The following is a 20043-nucleotide window of genomic DNA, read 5'->3' on the forward strand; positions in this document are numbered from 1 at the left end:
GTGATCTGATTGTTTCCTGCATAGGTCATTGAGAGAAGAAGAATGTAAATGTAGTTAGAGCTAAGGACTTGAGTATTAGAGGATGAGCTGATGAGAGTGTCTGTCATAGTGTAGGAGTCAATGACAAAAAGGTGGCCAACAGAAGAGAAGAAAACTAGCAAGACTATGATCTCTGAAGCCAAGAGGAGAGTTTTGGTTGAAGAGGCGGTGAAACTGTGGCATTGAAGTTGACGTCTGGAATACTCAGTTTTACTTAATCTGAGGATATTGGCTTGCTATTTAACCTCTCTGGGCTTCAGTTTCCTGAATTTCTAAAACGCATACTAAGTTACATGTTTAATAGTGTCACTTCCGTCTTTGTGATTCTCAGCTATCACGTTTCTGGGATATTGAAAGGTTAAAAGAAAGCATTATAGCCTTGTTAAATCACTGTGAGAAGTATTCCCATGAACGGCAATGAATACATGTAGGAGTGATGGTATTTCATAGTACTTTAAATGTAAATTATAGTCAACTCTCAATTTCCTTTTAAGTGATCATCTGCAGTGACTTGCCTCCTCCCCCTCCCAGGTCTCAGGCTACTGAAAATAGGGCTGTGAAAAGCACAGTGGGGTGAGTGAATGGTTTGCATGCCTGTGTATCTGTACCTCTGACTATCACCAAGCTAAATACAGTCCACTCTCATTTACCTGCACTTAATAAAAAGGTGAATAATGATGAAAGAGTGCTAAATTACATAATCTAAATAGCATTATTTATATGTGGTTTGGGAAGATTTTGTATGCTTTCCTCCCCTGCAGTAGATTGGTGTGTCTTTTATGTGAATGATTAGCATCAATTTTTATTTCATGAGCAAATACTATTAGAATAGCAAACATAAATAGGCTAAAATATATATTAGGTAATCCACATATGAATAATTGAGAGTTGACTGTTAATGCTTTTTGGATCATCCATTGTTTTGTATTATCTGTGCTTTTTTGTTAGTGTGGCCAGGTTAAAACTGATGAGCTACTTTTATTTTATCTCTGCAATGAATATACTTTAAATATTATGCAGATGCCAAACTAAGTTGAAAATAATTGTGTGAAACTAGCTAAATATATGTCCAAAGTCACAGGATTGAAAGAGAACCTAAACCTAAGTATCTTCTTAAAATTCATTCTTATTATTAAGTCTGGTCCAGACAGATTGCATAAACTGAGCAGAGCACCTGGTAATGATGAAATTTCTATAAAGTACAATGAAATTGAGGATATGCTGAGACTTCAAAATATCTTATTTATGGATTCAGTTGAGTTTATTAAGAAATACAAAAATAGTTTTTTAATTACCTGGATTTTTAAAAATTTGGCTCTTTTAATTACTTGGCCATTTTTTTACCCCACTATGTTGAAGATTTAGATTTATAGTGGTTTGTTAATGTCAGTCAGCATATTTTTGATCAGTATATTATATAATTGTGTTAGTAAGTGTTACCGTGAATCAGGAAGGCCAATTCTTGGCTTCAAGTTTATATTACGTTTGGGATATACCTATATCAGGGCATAATATAAGATAATAATATTTGAAGAGCCTGTCAGTTGTCCTTATAAAGGAATCAGAATCTGGAGGAATTCAGAAAAAAATGGGAGACAGGTAAGGAATAGCTTAGAGGAAAGACCTCACAATAGTCTTGACACCTATAAGACCTTTGCTTAAAAGGGTAGCATTTGAATAGGTAGAACTTTGGATCAGTGTTTTAAAAATTGTAACTTAATTTTGTGAACTAACACATTCCTGGAATATTATTCAGTTATTTGAAGGTAATGTTGAGAAAAAGTTGGTGATGAGTTCTGTATGTAAATGTCTTAATTATTCAAGATTGATTACATTTCAAAGTAGGGCTCTTTTGACTTTGAAGGTAGTTTGGGACTGGACTGAGAGCTTATAGGCATATTGTGAAATAATTGTGTGCTTGTGACTATGAGTATATAAATGCTTGGCTGTTACTCTAAATCCAAATATAAATGATTTTTTTTCTTCCATTGTTTTGTAGTATATGTGTTTCCTTTCCCCATCGTTAATTAATACTGCATGTTCAAAGGGCTCTGTAAATTTGTTACCAAACTTCTAGATGTATGCAATATGGAGATAGAGATTATAAATGAGATGGGTATTATTTTCGTTATTTTCCACACTAAAATGACCATTTTTTTGATCTCAGAATTAAACGTTTGGCCTTACAGTGAGATAGAATATTTGAAATGAAAAGCGTGGAATGTTTCATTGCTAAATCCAGACACCCTACCCAGGCCTCTAGTTATTTGGGTAAAGGGTGTACTGGGGAAATTATTGCTTTTACTAAAGCAGCAAAATGAGAGTTGCATTGCCACTTGCAGGGATTTTAGTAGTTTTGTTCAGAATCTAGTGTAATTTCATGTGTTTCTTGTAATGAATAAGGAGTGAAGAGACATAGAGCTGTAAACAAAGAAGACTACCAAGTAATTTACTTTCAGTTACTTAGAAGGAACAACTTACCAGATAAAAGTGTATTTAACTGCTTTTAGATGTTTTTATATGTATATATGTATATGTATATATATGTATACATATGTATATATATACACACACATGTAGTTTCATACTTTGAGAAATCACATCTTAAGATAGTATACTAATTATTTCCATGCTTAATGTTCATCCTCATATACTAAAACTTTTAATTGCCCTGCTTTTTCTCCACTCATAATTCTGTGTAATACACTCCCTAAACTTCACCACACCACTACCGTCACCACCAGCCCCCTCCCCCAAGGAAAAAAAAAAAAAAAAGAGAGAGAGAGAGAAAGGAAAAAGAAAAAAAACTGAGGGGAATAGAGTTGCAGAAAGAGAGAAGACTCCAGTGGTTGGAGGTAGGTGAGCTGTGAACTCTTAACATTTAGCTATATGGCAGTTTCTGCGTGCGTGACCAGGTGGCTGGTAGAATATTGTGGAACATTTTATTTACATGTGTTGTGGATAAGTTTTTAATCATATCTGTCACATGATTAGTATAAAATCATGATAATGGACTATTTGAATACAAATAGCTGTTTTCTACTTTAATTTGAATGACTTGTGGTTTTATTTTATTGCTGTAGCTTGTATTTCCAGTGTTATTTTTGAATGGCATACATAACTTGGTCCAAACAGGTCAGATTAATTCTTCTGTAAGATTTCGTGAGTCATATGAGGATAATTCTCAACATCAGTTTTTACAGCTTTTTAGTGAGTTAAATTTTAGATTAGCATAGCCTTAAAAATGTTTAAATCACTTTATATATTTTAATAAGAACCTTAAAATAGCCTTTTTCTCCTTTGTCATGGGAGAATTCAGTGTTCTATGTTCATGTTTCAGCATTGTTTTGAATATAGAAATATACATTATTGGAAGAAATATACATTAATGGAAGAAATTTAAAAGGATGCTGATTATGCTTCAAAAGGAAATAATAAAGGAGAAGAGTAAGGGATTTGGATAAACTGTAGCAGTTGTCTTTTCTTGTTATTATTCTTCTAATAGTTGTTTTATTTTAAAAGTTTAGACTTATTTTTGAGTTCTAGGAAAAAAATTTCATTTATATCAGTAATTGTTTCTATATTGTAAAGGTATGGTAGAGAAAAAGTGTAATTGTTTTTAAAATAAGTAATGAGAGTAAATGTTCACTTGGGGTACTGGAATATGAGTGGATTTGGGGGAGGTGTGTGTATATACACATTATGTTTATTTTAACTATATTGGAAGCTACTTTTATTTTATTAGCTCTCTCTCATTCAAAATAGGAATCTTCTCTCTGCTATCTGACAAATGTCATCCATCATTATTCAAACCTTTCACTTATAGGTATCTTATTCAGTGTTGTTTATTTCTTTGCTGAGCAGCCATGTTTGTTAATGGAATTCTTATGAAATTAGCCAAAATTTAATAAAGGAATCGTTTTTCAGTGATCGATCCTAGTTCCTTCATTTTTTATTTTCTAAGTATTTACACATAAAAGTAGTAGGTGTACTCAGGTTGGATGCTGCCATGCGCTATTAGACTCTTAACTCTTTTCTGTGATACAGCCCAATCACCAACTACTAATGAGTACTGCTTGTGTGTCCAGCATTGTGCTGGTTGCTAGCTTTTTAAGACATGGTCTTTGATTACAAAAAAAAATAGCCACCACCATATTTGGAACTTTACTATATGCTAGAAACTGTTAAAAACATTACTTAAATTATCTAATGTTGTCTTCCTACAGTTCTTTTTTTTTTTTTTAATTTTTTAATGTTTATTTCTTTTTGAGAGAGATAGACAGACAGACTGGAGCGGGGGAGGAGCAGAGAGAGAGGGGGACACAGAATCCGAAGCAGGATCCAGGCTCTGAGCTGTCAGCACAGAGCCCAATGCGGGGCTCGAACACAGGGACTGGGAGATTATGACCTGAACCAAAGTTGGACGTTCAACCGACTAAGCTACTCAGGCGCCCCTAGTCTTCCTACATTTCTAAAACATATCTCTTAATATCCTTATATCACTGATGAAGAAAGTGGGGCCCAGAGGATGCCTAACTAGCCCCAGGTCATAACTGCCAGTAAAAGAGAGAGGTAGGATTCAGATCCCATTCACTATTTTTGATTCTAAAACCTATGCATTTAACCCTTTATAATCTTTTTAAAAACAAGGACAATAGAAGATAAATGATATTGCTGGAATAACTAGTGGCTAAATAAGTATGCTATATATTGTAGTAATGTCAATTTGGAGCCCTCAAGCAGGCTATTGGCTGAGCTCTAAAATGTACATTTTAACCATTTTGGATAAAATTATTTCTGTAACTATTATGTACTTCTCCCCTTTCTTAAGAAGGATATATCAACTATATTTTAACTTTTTATCTTTAGCTGGGGTCATCATAATGAATGTCGATTATTGTGTGGGAGGTGGAGGGGGCAATTTATTAATACCTTGTATGACATTGGACTGCTCTTTTTGATCTTATGTGCTGTGTCCTTGTACTCAGCTATCACTTTACATTGCAACTATCATTCTTACATTTAGCAGTCCTTTATTTTTTTACTTTTACAGTGCAGTAAAATAGAAACTAACTGGAGTTATTAATATTATATGGAAAACAAATATAAATATGTTGTGATTATGAAGAATTAAGGAGCCCTACTGACAATAATATATGTTACCTGTAATGACTAAACCTGTTGAAGATACATACTTTGAGTCTTCATTGCCATTTTTCGGAGTGCTTACTTTTACATCCCGGTTGTTTTCCAGATAGCATTGCCTCATAGCATGGTTTAAAGCAGGTAAGGTATGACTTGATAGAGTTAGAATATATGTATACAATATGGATGGTAGGATTATATAAAGATAGACATTAAGGTACAAAATATGACTAATATGAACAAAATAACATTAAATAATGTGCTAATTGCATAATATAGAGACAGTCTAGCTCTGTAGCTATGAACATGGCCTTTAGAGTCAGACAGATCTGGATTTGAATCTTGATCCTGCCTCTTAGAAATTTTTTTGAGTTTGGACAAGTTGCCGTCTCTGAGCATGTTTTCTCATCTCTGCTGGAATAACACTTATTTGAGAAATGAATGAAATGTTTATAAAATATTTACTATAATTTTGGCACATAGATATAAATAAATAGATATTGGGTGTTCTTTAGTGGTAATTTAAAGCAGGGGAGATGAGAGAAGGGAGAGAGAGGTATGAGCTGGGAAAAAAATAAAAGAAAGTGGGACACTGTTACAGCTTTGAATGAGCAGGATGTGGTTAAATCAAGAGGAATGGAGTGTGAATAAAGACATTAAAAATTTTACTGCGAGATGAATAAGGATATAGAATTTTAGTATTCATACCGGATTTGTAAAGTAGGGGTAAGTTATTGAGGGCCTTGAAAACTACATGGAGATGTTAGACCCTCTTTTTACATGTTAAAATGCCTAATATATTGAGAGCAGTAAATATTACTAAATTTTTTAGTTTATTTTTTGAAAAATTTTTAGGGTTTTTTTTTTTTTTTGAGAGAAAGAGAGAAAGACAAAGTATGAGCAGGGGGAGGGGCAGAAAGAGAGGGAGACAGACCATCAGAAGCAGGCTGCAGGCTCTGAGCTGCCAGCACAGAGCCCAACGCGCAGCTCAAACTCATAAACCATGAGATCATGACTTGGGCTGAAGTCAAGTACTTAACTGACTGAGCCACCCAGGCGCCCCTGTTTTTTATTTAAAGAAAACATGGATCCAAAAAATGTTTGTCATAATTGTATAGTCCAGTACATTTTGACAAATTGAACATATGGATGATCAGAACCCCAATCAAGAATCAGAATATTGCAATACCTCAGAAGCTCTCATTGTGTCTCTTTCCAGGCACTACTTCCCCCCATGAAGGATACCACTATTTTGACTTCTAACACCATAGACTAGTTTTGCCTGTTTCTGAACTTTCTGTAATACATCCATACAGTATGTACTCTTGTATCTGATTTCATATGCCCAGTGATCAATGGGCATATGATGGTGTTACATCACCATGTTGTATATAAAGTGTATATCAGGTATGTCATGATGTGGATGGATTCTTTCCTTTTGAAAGGGGAGTGGATTTATGTGAGTGGACAGGGTTTGGAATAATGAGATTAATTCCAACTTTCCTTAAAAAATTAAAATCATTTTCTGAATATCTCAGTCTTTTGCCTCTTTAGACTGACTTTTTGCTTCAATAGTTTGTAGCCAGTTAACACATAGGTGAATTTTTTGTGTTTTGTTTTTTTCTTAAGGATTATTCTAAGAAAAAGTATAATGAGATCAAAATAAGCTGCTCAAAGCTACAGGTGAGAAAAAATTTGGAAAAATTAGAATTTCAACTCAATAAAAGTTTTGCATTGACCTAATAAAATTGGTGGGATGATTACTGAAATTGGTTTGGTATTTCTACAGGGAAAAAGGGAGGATAATAAACACTTTTTGGTCCTCACTTCAGTAATATTCTTATATGGAAATATCAGTGTGTTAATGTGTTAGATTTACAACATGCAGTTTCAGGTATTCATCAAAGTTGACAAGTTGTTAGAGTATGCAATAAAGAGATGCTTCTTCAAAGAGCATAAGTGTTTAAATGTCTTTTCTGATTCTCTTTCTTAAGAGCTCAAAAGAGACCCTTAGAACTCTGTCTGATTCTTCTCCAGGTTTCCCACATGAAGGAGCAATAATGTGATTGAATTTTTTAGTAGATTTATTAGAACTTGATGAGACTAAGTGAGAGTGTCTAGGACCTACCTCACTGACAGTTATAAAGTGTCTTTATGTGATTGTTTTTCTGTCTTTCCCTTAGTATTTTTCAGTTTCTCTCACTGGTTTCTGTTTCTTTTTCTATTTCTAGTCTTTCTTCTGGTGACTCTTTAATGTAATAGGACATGCCATAGTAATGGACTTTTTTTTTTTTTTTTTTTTTTTTTGCTGTATCTGATAGTGTTTTATGTTCTTTGCTTTAAAATAAATTTTAATTGTTAAAGAATTTTTTGTTTTTGTTTTTACTTAATCCTTCATTAGATTTTGGGGATTATTTTCCCCTGAGAGTTGGTGATGCTTTGATAGAAAAAAATTTCACTGCTCATCTATTGATGCTTGTCTCCAAGAAATTAGAACTGAGTATTGCATAGGAAATTGATTAAACACTTGAAAGCAACTTAGCAATATGTGCTAAGCATAGGTTAGTAGAATAAAGAACATTTTACTTATTTCAGTATGCAAGAACAAGAGTAAATGTGAAAGTGAAACAAGTATTCACTATACTGGAGGTGGAGAAGTTTCTGATAAAGTGCATTTTCTAAATGTTGATAATTTAAAAAATATTAGTATTCACTTTCTTTTAAATATTCAAAATGTTTTAAATTTTCATGTATCTACTCTGAAAGTATGGAAAACAATGAGTTTGGAATTCCCTGAAGGCAGGAACATTTAATAGCCTTGGAAGATCCTTGCTGATTCTGAATCTAGACTGTTTAGTTCACTGAGTGTGGATTATTTGCTATCAGAAGGATACTTGATTTTAATGGTCAGTTGTGAGTGATTGTTTGATTCTATCAATTAAGAATGACAAAATGCAGTAAATCTATATTTTTAGCCATGTTTTTCAGGATTATGTTACTGCTCTTGTACATACGGTACATCATTTACTTTCCAACTGTTTTAAATGATTTTTCCTAGAATAGAACTGAAGTAATACAGTAAACTGTTGGCTGTCCAGCACGATCAGAGCTTGGTCTAAAATGATTATTAAAACATTACAAAATGTGAAGTTATCAAATAATGTGTTGGTTTAGCAGATAATCTAAAAATCATATACTTTGAATTAGATGTTTCCTTTAAGCAGTCCCCTTGGAAGAATATATACTTGTTCTAGTGATGATGTCACTGTTCAAAACATTTTAAGAATTGTGCTTCTGAAGATTGCTAAAACTTATAATATAGTCCTTTAAATTGCTATTTGATTTATCCTTTGGGGATGAATTGGAGGTTGGGAACTGATCAGCTATAAATTGGGCTCAAACAAAATGGGGATTCATTAATACATTGATTTTTTTTTTTTTCACTAATTTGGAAAGAAGTCACTGAGCACCTGCTATATTCTCAGCACTGTATTAAATACTGGAATGTGTATGACAAGAAAATTTTTCTAAAAAATATGCTACCACTCTATGTGATGACTCCCATTGTAATCTGGTCTCTGGCTACCTCTGCATACATTCTCATTTCCTAATACTTTTACTCTATTTGGCAAAACAGTCTCCTTGCCATCCACTCCTACTCATACTCTCTTTTTAGAGCCAGAATCTTTGTACCTCTGTTACATTCTGTCTGAATTGTTCTTCCCCCAATATTTGTAGGCTTGCTCCCTTACTTCACCTAATTCTCTGCTCAAGTATCAGTTTATCAGTGAGGCCTGCTCTGATCATTCTATTGCAGGTAGCCCCCATCTCTGCCACTTTCGATTCTTTTATATTGTTTCCTCTTCCATTGCCTTTGTCACTACTGCTATTACAGTATTGTTTGTTTTTCTTTTAGAGTATAAGTTTTGTGAGGACACTTTTGTCATTCACCATGGTATCCTCAGTGCCTAGAACAACCCCAGCACATTCTATGTACTTGATTAAATATTTATTAGCTGAATAAATGATGTCAAGTTTATATTTTAGTGTGAAGGCTCCATATTGCTCACTCAGTATCTCGGCCATGTAGTCACTTCTATCACTATGTTTCAAACTTAATAATTATCTTATTACAAAAATCTTTCTATATTTCTCATCTGGGTTAAGAGCAGTACTTTAATGGGGCCAAAGCAGACACCCAGGAGACATCCTAGCCTCATTCCTTGTCCTTATTCTACACATCAAATCTGCGACCAGATGATAATGATTTTGTTTCTGAAATACCTGTGAAATCTGTTATTTTTATTTCTGCTGCCATACGTTTATTCAGGCCCCCATTTACTTTCCTGGAGGAATGCATTGGCTTCATAACTAGTCTCTCTATTCTAGTTCTGTCCTTATCTAACCTACTCTCTTTACTGTAGCTAGCAACAAGTTTTCTACAGAGTTAATTTTAATTTCCAAAGCAGGGTTCAGTATCTTCCTTCTTTGGGCTTTTATAGTATATAGAACTTTCTGTGTTACCTTGTTTATAATATTGTGCCTTCCTCAGTCACAGTTGACAAGTATTTATTGACCTTTCCTATGTTCAGGGTACCATTCCTTTCCTGGTGATTCAGTGGTAACAGAGATTGAGTCTCTGCCCTTGAGGAGATTATATTCCAGTGGGGAGAATGCAGACACACACGTGAACATAGAATGTTAATTACTAATAAATGTTCTGAATAATGTACAGTTGGATATTTGAAAGAGAGTTGAGTGGTGGTTGGGAGGATTGTCGGAAAAAGCTTCTCTGAAGCAATGATACTTAGTTGATTTAGGACTAACAAGGAAGCACCAAGTGAAGATCTATGGGGTCTGCTTCTTCCAAGTCGAAGAACATACGGTACAAAGGCCCAGAAATAAGGAAAGAACAAATAATGGCTAGTGCTGAATGAATGAGAGGAAGAGTGGGGAGTAGGAGAGTAGAGAGGCAGGCAAGTAATAACTTGGGAGATTGTGGTATGCTTGTAAAGGGAAGCTATTAGAAGGTTTTAAGCAGGGGAGTGACGTTACCTGATTTAGAAGGATCACTCTGGCTGTTTTCTGGATAATGGACTGAGGTCCCTGGAGAAGGCTATGCATGACACATGCCACTAAATCAATGTTAATTGAATGAATAAGTGAGTGAATTAATCCTTTCACTTTATATCCAGTTTGAATCACGTGAAACTTCAGTATTCAAGAGAAGGCCACCAAACCTACATTGCAGAAATGATGATTGCACTAAATAGGTCACTTTTTTGTGACCTATTTCAATAGGCTGTTGGACACATGTCCAACCCTAATCACTTTAGTATTTTGAGGTAGCAAATAATGTCTGAGTTGTCATTAATAATGACAGTTCTTTGTGACTGTGAATAGAAATGTATTCATTTATTCAGGTAATTATTGACTGTATATCATAGGCAGAGTACTTTATTCTGATAAGTTTTCTGAAGTTTCAAGATGGAGATTACAAGATAAATCAGATCTTGCTCTTAAAATTAGTTGCTCGTCATTCAAAAAAATGTAGACTGGTTGGATAGTTAAGCTTGATTGACAAATTAGATTGAGAAGGGAGTTATTAGGCTTGCGTAACCTCTGTAAAATATGATTCCGTTCATTTCACTTTCCTGGTGCTGCTGCTAGATGTTTTCTTTAGGTGTTGAATCTATGATTGGAAGTATAAAAAGTAAGGAAAATAGAGGAATGGGAGAAGTTAATTTTATTTTTGGGAGAAGTTAATTTTACCTTTATTCTCTTTAATGTGTTTTAAATTTTTATTCTGAATATGGGCTCTGAGAAATAAGCAGGATAGCAGGTAAATTTTGGGGGGAAATCTTGTCTTACATCATAACTTTTATTTATGTATTTTTAAAATTGTCCTTTTTTTTTTTTTTTAAAGTAACTTTGGTCCCTGCAATAAGCTGTCTTTTAGCATCTAGATTTTCAGCTGTTTCAGCTGGTTGTTCAAGCTAAAAATCCTTACTTTTTACCCAATTTTGCTTTTTTTTTTTTTTTAGTTTATTTATTTTGAGAGAGAGAGGACCAGCAGGGGAGGGGGCAGACAGAGAGGGGGGCAGGGATCTGAAGCAGGCTCCATACTGACAGTAGAGGCCAGTGCAGGGCTTGAAGTCATGAACCGTGAGATCAAGACCTAAGCCAAAGTCAGAAGCTTAAGTGACTGAGTCACCCAGGGGACCCTAATTTTGCTTTTTAATTGTGTGCATGAACAGTTATTATTGTTATTTTTTAGTAATCTATACATGCAACGTGGGGCTCAAACTCATGACGCCAAAGTCAAGAGTCACGAGTCACGTGCTGTTATGAATGAGCCAGCCAGGCGCCCCTGTGCGGGAACATTTATTTATTTAATAAATATTTTTTTATTTGCCAGGTAGAGTTCTGAGTCCTGATTTTTTTTTTTTTTTGAGAGAGAGTGAGAGAAAGGGGGGGGGGGGAGAGAGAGAGAGAGAGAGAGAGAGAGAGGGAGGGAGAGGGGAGGGGGCAGATCTCACTGAGATCATGATCTGAGCCAAAATCTTAAGTTGGATGCTTAGCCGACAGAGCCACCCAGGCGCCCCCTGAATGTTTTTAAAAGAAATTATGGAATAACTACATTTGTGCCTTTGGCAAAGTAAAACCCTACTTTAAGGTTGGCAAATGAATGTGTGTGCTATGGCAGAAGTTGCTCAGGGATCATGGCATTCTTTCCCGTGAGGACTACTGAGACTGCACAATCCTCAGTGTAGTATTCCTGGCAACCCTAGGGTTGACACTAGACTTGAAACGTGTTTTGCCATAACAAATATGATTATACAATGTCTGGGTTTTGGTTTGTTGATTGAGGGACGTTTTTCATTTTTAGCAAATAGAGGAGGAGGACTTAACTGTTATTAAGTTGTATTATTGTTTTTTACTGTTAGCATTTCCCAGAGAAAGTATTGGAGCAAGCCATGGTAATAGCCTAAAATAAATTAAGAGAAATATTATGAAAAATTTTGATGAGTGATCTGCCTTTAAAAAATAATTGAGTGTTTATTTGAGTATTTGAGTGTAATCCTAATTAACACTCAATTGAACACTTTTACATGCTATGTCAGTTTAATCGCTAGAAGTACCATGCATGTGATTCTTAACTGATACTGTGATTTCTTCATTTGTTATTTATCCCTTGATCCTGAACTGAGCATTTTTAGTAAGCCAAACTTTCCACTAAAGAAAGACTTCATGGGTTAGGAACTAGTGTAGTTGAAGTTTAATGGTGTGGAAGCTTAAAACTGAAGCTGAATAAGCTGAACTCTAAACCTAGAGTTTAAAGTTGGTGGAAACTTTCAAGATGACTTAATGTAGTGAGACTTTTTAAAAAAGAAGAGGGCTTTCTCTATATAAAGGTAGATCAGCTGTTACTGTACTTTGAGGAGACTTATGAAATTGTTTGAGATAAACTGGTCAGAAACACCCCCCCACAATTGTTTTTATTGTATGCTTACACACATGCACACACATAAAATAAGAATTGTAAATTATGTGAAATAACATTATTCCCAACCTTATTGGTAATTTGTACAGATCTGAACTAACTAATGTTTACTTTTGTGTTACTGTATTTTTTCTAATATCAGTTTAAGCTGTTTTGCTTATAAGATTAACATTGTTTCTTTTTTTGAAAATATACATTCCTAATTATTACTGTGAAATGAAAATTGTGTTTGTAGTAGGGAAGACCTGGATTCAAATTCTTGCTCCATAATACGCAGGGAAATCTTTGACATGCTGTTTAATTTTCTGAGCCTAAATTTTCTCATACATGGGAAGGGATATGATATTGTGCATCTTGCAAGATTATTGTAAGTATTAAATGAGAAAATTTGTTCAAAGACTTTAGCTTCGTGTCTGTCAAGTGCTTAGATAAAAATCCAGAGGGTGAGTGTTATTAAATTAATAATAGTTATTTATCCATTCTTTTGATCATGGACATTTAGGTTGTTTGTAGTTCCTTGCTATTATGAACAATTATAGACAATGATTTTACACATAGTCTTTAAAAAAATTTTTTTTTTAATGTTTATTTATTTTTGAGAGAGAGACAGTGTGTGAGTGGGGGAGGAGCAGAGAGAGGGAGGGAGACACAGAATCCAAAGCAGGTTCCAGGCTCTGAGCTGTCAGCACAGAGCCTGACACGAGGCTCGAACGCACAAACAATGAGACCATGACCTGAGCTGAAGTCAGACGCTTACCGGCTGAGCCACCCAAGTGCCCCTGATTTTATACATAGTCTTATACATGAATTGTGGTACTCAATACTTAAATTTCTCTGAGTTAATAGAACTTGATGTAGTAGAATCACTGCTTATATATCTCTGTATATCTCTATTATCTCCTGTATCTATATCCTCAGAGTAGCAATATGTAAGAATTGCTCCTGAGTCTACTTTTGTCAACACTTGGGATTATTAGATTTTTATTAAAAATACGATGTTATGAAAATTATTAAATATAGACATAAGTAGAGACAAAAGTATAGGAACCCTCATGAATTGCTCACTCCATTTCAACCATTGTAAACCAATCTTATTTCAGCTGTATATCCTCCTCCTTCCCTAGTGGATAATTTTAAAGGTTTTTTTTTTTTTTTTTTTAATGTTTATTTATTTTTGAGACAGGGAGAGACAGAGCATGAATGGGGGAGGGTCAGAGAGAGAGGCAGACACAGAATCTGAAGCAGGCTCCAGGCTCTGAGCTGTCATCACAGAGCCCGACGTGGGGCTTGAACTCATGGACCGTGAGATCATGACCTGAGCCGAAGTCAGTCGCTTAACCGACTGAGCCACCCAGGCGCCCTGCTAGTGGATAATTTTGAAACAAATCCCAGGCATATAATATTTAATTTGTAAATATGTCAGTATGTATCTCTAAGGAATAGGGACTTTAAAATCTGTAACTATAGTACCATTAATACAACTAAGTAAATTAACAGTAGTTTCTGTATCTCATCTAATATTCAGTTAATGTTCAAATTTCCTGATTATTGTACAGGTAAATTATCGTACTGGTAACATTTTAAGTTAGGTTTCATACAAGGTTCATACACTTTTGATTAGTTTTTTTAATATGTAAAAAAAAAAGTACACTGTTCATCAAGTTGCTTTTATTTCTTGATACTTTGTCTTTTTTCAGTATTAGCAGTTTTTTGCTTTGACTTGAAATACTTTTAATGAAATACGTTTACGTGGCTATTTGCATCCTACTTTAAGATTTATTGGGCATCCTGATTCTAAGAATTTCATGTCTTTGAACAATTCTGAAAAATTCTCAATATTTGACTTTTTGCATCTCCTGCATGTTTCTCTTATTTCCTTTAGGAACTCTTATTAAATGCATGTTAGGCATTCGCATTATCTTGTTTTTTTAAGCTTTTTCATGTATTTCCTCTCCTTTTCTCTTAGGGGCCACATTCGGTATCATGTCTTAAGATGTGTCTTTCAGTTAATTAATTCTCCCCTCAGTTGTGTTTATTGTTTATTCTCCCCATTGAATTTTTATTTTAATCATGATAATTATGTCAAGAAATTCTGCTTGGATGTTTAACTATTTTTAATAAGTTCTCTCTTGAATCTTGTATTTTCAATCCTTTTTTTTTTTAATTTGAGGCTTGTAAGTTATGGCTTGCAAATCTTGCAAATATGGTTTGCAAATGCTGCATGATATAGTCATGCTCTGTGGCTGCTTTGATACTACAACTGCTGAATTAAGCAGTTGTGACAGAGATCGAGTGGCCTTCAAAGCTTAAAATATTTGCAGTTGACCCTTTATGGAACAAATTTGCCAGTACCCCCTGCCCCGTGCTTTAGATATATAAAACATTATTATTTCATTGTTAGTATGTATATGATAATTCTAACATTTTAAGTCTTTTTATATTGTTTTGCTGTTTGTTTCTGTTTATAATAGCTTATTTTCAGGTTTCCTTCTGTGTTTGTGATTTTTGCTTGTGCACTTAAATTTGTTAAGTTACCCAGGCAGATGGTGATTACCTGGTTGGGTGGTTGGGTTATGGGGCTGGTTGATGGTTGGGTTTGCTTTGGCTGTTGCCTGGGAATACAGGAGACCAAGGACTAGTTTATTTCATTCAAATTTTTAAAAATTTTATTTTTTTCATGATGTTACACAAGTGTACTCTGTGACCCTCCTCCTCTCTGGTAACTATCAGTTTGTTTTCCATGGGTAAGAGTCTGTTCCTTGGTTTTTCTCTCTCTCTCTCTCTCTCTCTATTTTCCTTTGCTCCTTTGTTTTGTTTCCTTTTTTTTTTTTTTAATTTTTTTTTTAACGTTTATTTATTTTTGAGACAGAGAGAGACAGAGCATGAATGGGGGAGGGTCAGAGAGAGGGAGACACAGAATCTGAAACAGGCTCCAGGCTCTGAGCTGTCAGCACAGAGCCCGACGCGGGGCTCGAACTCACAGATGGCGAGATCATGACCTGAGCCGAAGTCGGCTGCTTAACCGACTGAGCCACCCAGGCGCCCCTTGTTTCCTTTTTTATGTTTATTTATGGGGGGATGGGTAGAAAGAGGGAGACAGAATCCCAAGCAGACTCTATGCAGCTCAAACTCAACAACTGTGAGCTCATGACTTGAACCAAAATCAAGAATTGGATTCTTAACTGATGAAGCTACCCAGGAGCCCCTCATTTGTTTTGTTTCTTAAATTCCACATGAGTGAGAACATATGGTAATTTTCTCTGACTGACTTATTTCACTTTAGCATTATATTCTCTAGCTCTAGCCATGTTGTTGCAAATGACAAGATTTCATTTTTAATGGCTGAATAATATTCCATTATATATACACACATATGTATTCCATTATATCAATACACATACATATATATATATATCTTCTGTCTTCTTTATCCATTTACCTATCAGTGGACTCTTGGGCTGTTTCCATAGTATGGCTATTATAAATAATTCTGCAATAAGCATAAGGGTGTATATTTTCCTTTGAATTAGTGTTTTTGCATTTTCTGAGTAAATACCCAGTAGTATGATTACTAAATCATACGGTGGTTCTATTTTTAATTTTTTGAGGAACCTCCCTGCTGTTTTCCACAGTGGATGTACCAGTTTGCATTCCTACCAATAGTGCAAGAGGGTTTCTTTTTCTCCACATCCTCGCCAACACTTTTTTTCCTGTGTTTTTTATTTTAGCCATTCTGACAAGTGTGAGGTGATCTCATTGTAGTTTTGATTTGCATTTCCCTGGTAATGAATGATTTTGAGCATCTTTTCATGTGTCTGTTGGCCATCTGTGTGTCTTCTTTGGAGAAATGTCTGTTCATGTCTTCTGTCCATTTTTTAATTGGAATTATTTGGTTTTTTGGTGTTAAGTTGTATCAGTTCTTTATATATTTTGGATACTAACCCTTTATTGGATATGCCCTTTGCAAATATCTTCTCCCATCCAGTAGGTTGTCTTTTAGTTTTGTTGATTGTTTCCTTTGCTGTGCAGAAACATTTTATTTTGATGTAGTCCCAATAGTCTCTTTTGCTTTTATTTTCCTTGCCTCAGGAGACATATCTAGAAAAATATTGCTATGGCCATTGTCAGAGATGTTATTGCATGTGTTCTTTTCAAGGATTTTTATGGTTTCAGGCCTCACATTTAGGTCTTTAATCCATTTTGAGTTTATTTTTGTGTACGGTGAAATAAAGTGGTTCAGTTTCATTCTTTCATAGGTAGCTGTCCAGTTTTCCCAACACCATTTGTTGAAGAGACTGTTTTTTTCCCATTGTATATTCAACAAGGGGCTACTTTAAATTAAAATTCTCGGGGCGCCTGGGTGGCGCAGTCGGTTAAGCGTCCGACTTCAGCCAGGTCACGATCTCGCGGTCCGTGAGTTCGAGCCCCGCGTCGGGCTCTGGGCTGATGGCTCAGAGCCTGGAGCCTGTTTCCGATTCTGTGTCTCCCTCTCTCTCTGCCCCTCCCCTGTTCATGCTCTGTCTCTCTCTGTCCCGAAAATAAATAAACGTTGAAAAAAAAAAATTTTTTTTAAATTCTCATGTTGGGATTTTTTTGGACAATGCAGAAGTACATCTCTCTAAGTTCCAGAGCTTTGTACAGCGGCTTCAAAATCTCAAGAGAAATCTTTGTTTTCAAAACATACGCTATGTTTACCCAGAGGTGGGTTTTTTTTTTTGCTATCTATCTCTGTTGGTTGCGTGTTCTTCCAATACACACTTTTTCCTAGGGAAGTAGTCTTTTTTTTTTGTTTTTAACGTTTATTTATTTTGAGAGACAGAGAGAGGGAGGGGCAGGAAGAGAGGGAGAGAGAATCCCAAGCAGGCTGTGTGCTGTCAGCACGGAGCCTGATGTGGGGCTTGAACTCACGAACTGTGAGATCATGACCTGAGCCAAAATCAAGAGTTAGATGATTAACTGACTGAGCCATCCAGGCACCCCCATAGGAGAGTAGTCTTTTCTAAGATCTGATTTTGTACAAGATGGATTTCTTATCTTTCACTGGCCCAAGGGTAAGCCATCGTCCTCAAGTCCTGCACTTAAGCTCTAGAGCAGTGTTTCTCAAACTTTAATGTTGTATTGGAGGTCCTCAAGATCACTCACAGATTTCATAATTTGCTAGAGCTCATTATGGCAAAAGGATCCAAAGCAAAATCAGCAAATGGAAAAACTACATTGGGTAAAGTTAGGAGAAACCAGGTACAAGCTTCTAGTATCTTCTGGTGAAGTCATTCTCTGCAGCAGCAAATTATGAGAGCAAGTGAAATATTGTCCACCAGGGAGTTTGTTAGATACCCAGGGTTTTTTGAGGACTTGTCAAGTAGGCACCTTCTGCCTGGCACGCAGCAACATTGCAGACCCACAGAAGGAAAGCAGGTATTCAGCATAAACCATATTGCTTGTGTAAACAGTTTAGGCCCAGTGAGCCACTCTTATCAGGTAGGGTGGTGGGAACCTTCCCCACATTTGTTTCCAGATGCCAGCCAAGGGCCAACTTTGGAAGGTCAGCAGTGCTTTTAAAGAAAAGCAGTCAGGCCTGCTAGGTTCACTTTTTTCTGTGTAAATGTACAAATGAAGCACCTAAGGGTTTTGTTTCAATGAAGAGTCAGATTCAGTAGGTATAGGAGGGCCCAACATTCTGCATTTCTAACAGCATTCAGGTAGTACACGTGTCGGTAGTTCACAGATACACTTCAATAACCAGGTAGTTGCTCTGAAGGCTAGAAGTCCTTCTTTTCATTTGTATTTTTATCCTAAACAACAAGTTTTTATTTTGAATAGTAGGATTTTTCTTTTTTTTCTGGGGTTAAATTCCCTGTGCTGACCAAAAGTAGTTATTTCTGGAGTAATATGGTTTATTTCTCGTTCAACTTTATCAAACTTGAGTAAAGAGAAAATTTATACATCAGTATTACCACAATTTTGTGTTGTTGGGAAGATGGAAAAAGTGATAGTGGCAGTAACTTGTAGAAAAGAGTGCAGGGTCTGGAATGTTGGTAGTATTGTACAGTGCTACAGTCTCTTAGCCACAACTTTGAAAAGCCAAAAATTCTCAAAGTGAAAACTATTTTCATTTTCATGAATAACTTGACCTGAGGAAACCTAACCTGACCTAAACTCATTTGACAACAATACCTGACCAGAATTTGTATTATCTCAGCGTGTCTGCTCACATCTTTCACCTAAAAAATCCTACCGTGGGGGAGTAGGCAATGTTGCCTCTGACCTTTCCGGGGATAGTGCATCTCTGGTAAATACTACATTTTAAAATAAAAATATTTGAATTCCTAACTTTATCTGACCCCAGGTTTTCAAGTGAAACATTGTGGTCCTTTAGTGGAAATATGGAAAACAGATGTCTCAAAAGCATTATCAGAATGCATAAATAAATATAAAAAGAATTAGCAGTTAGTAGATCATATTCAAACCTCCTGTTCATGCAAGATGTAACCAAAGAGATACAGTATACTGGTTTCATTTATAGTAGGTCAAAGCTTTGAAAGGTTAATTCAAAGAGACTTTGTAAATTTGCTTTTAGATTTTGATTATTGGTATTATGTAATTTTTTATGAATGTTCAAGTGCAACGTAGGGAAGAATAACAAGTAGAAAACTTGTAATTAGAGGACTTGTTTACACTTATACACATTAATTATGTGTTTTATTTTTGCCTGATTAAAATGATCAGTTTTTAAACTTTTTTTTTTTTTAAGTTTATGTATTTATTTTGAGAGAGAGAGAGTGTATGTGGGCAGAGAGAGAATCCAAAGCAGGCTCCTCACGGTCACCGCAGAACCTGATGTGGGACTTGAACTCATGAACCGCGAGATCATGACCTGAGCTGAAATCAGGAGTCTGACACTTTTTTTTTTTTTAATGTTTTTATTAATTTATTTTTGAGACAGAGACAAAGCATGAGCAGGGGAGGGACAGAGAGAGAGGGAGACACAGAATCCGAAGCAGGCTCTGAGCTAACAGCACAGAGCCCGACGCGGGGCTCGAACCCACAAGTGGTGAGATCATGACCTGAGCTGAAGTCAGACGCTCAACCGACTGAGCCACCCAGGCACCCCAGGAGTCTGACACTTAACCAACTGAGCCACCAAGGCCCCCTAAAATTATCATTCATCAATGTTGATGAAAAGGTTAATTTTTCATGTGTTTCTTTTCATGCATGGGACTCCAGATTAGCCAGTATGTTTTTGTTTTCATAATTTTAGGTGAGTTGTGTCTTGTTTGGTGTATAGAAATGATTTTACTTAACCATAAAAACATACTGCTAAATATGGCAATATCTGCAAATCACTGATTCAGAAC

At 35.5% G+C, this 20043-nt stretch overlaps 1 protein-coding gene across 5 annotated transcripts in view; it reads left to right on the forward strand.

The window, feature by feature from the left end:
* Window positions 1-20043, forward strand: part of RICTOR (RPTOR independent companion of MTOR complex 2) — a 119238-nt gene that overhangs the window by 6825 nt on the left and 92370 nt on the right. The window contains exon 1 of one of the 5 annotated variants that reach the window (XM_030330837.1): window positions 19029-19034. The exons of the other annotated variants lie outside the window; for them this stretch is intronic. The gene's annotated coding sequence lies outside the window, so the exon portion shown is untranslated. Of the gene's footprint in view, window positions 1-19028; window positions 19035-20043 lie in introns of those variants that run through there. 5 annotated transcript variants of the gene reach the window in all.

This window comes from Lynx canadensis, chromosome A1, assembly GCF_007474595.2.
Source record: "Lynx canadensis isolate LIC74 chromosome A1, mLynCan4.pri.v2, whole genome shotgun sequence".
Classification (NCBI taxonomy): Eukaryota; Metazoa; Chordata; class Mammalia; order Carnivora; family Felidae; genus Lynx; species Lynx canadensis.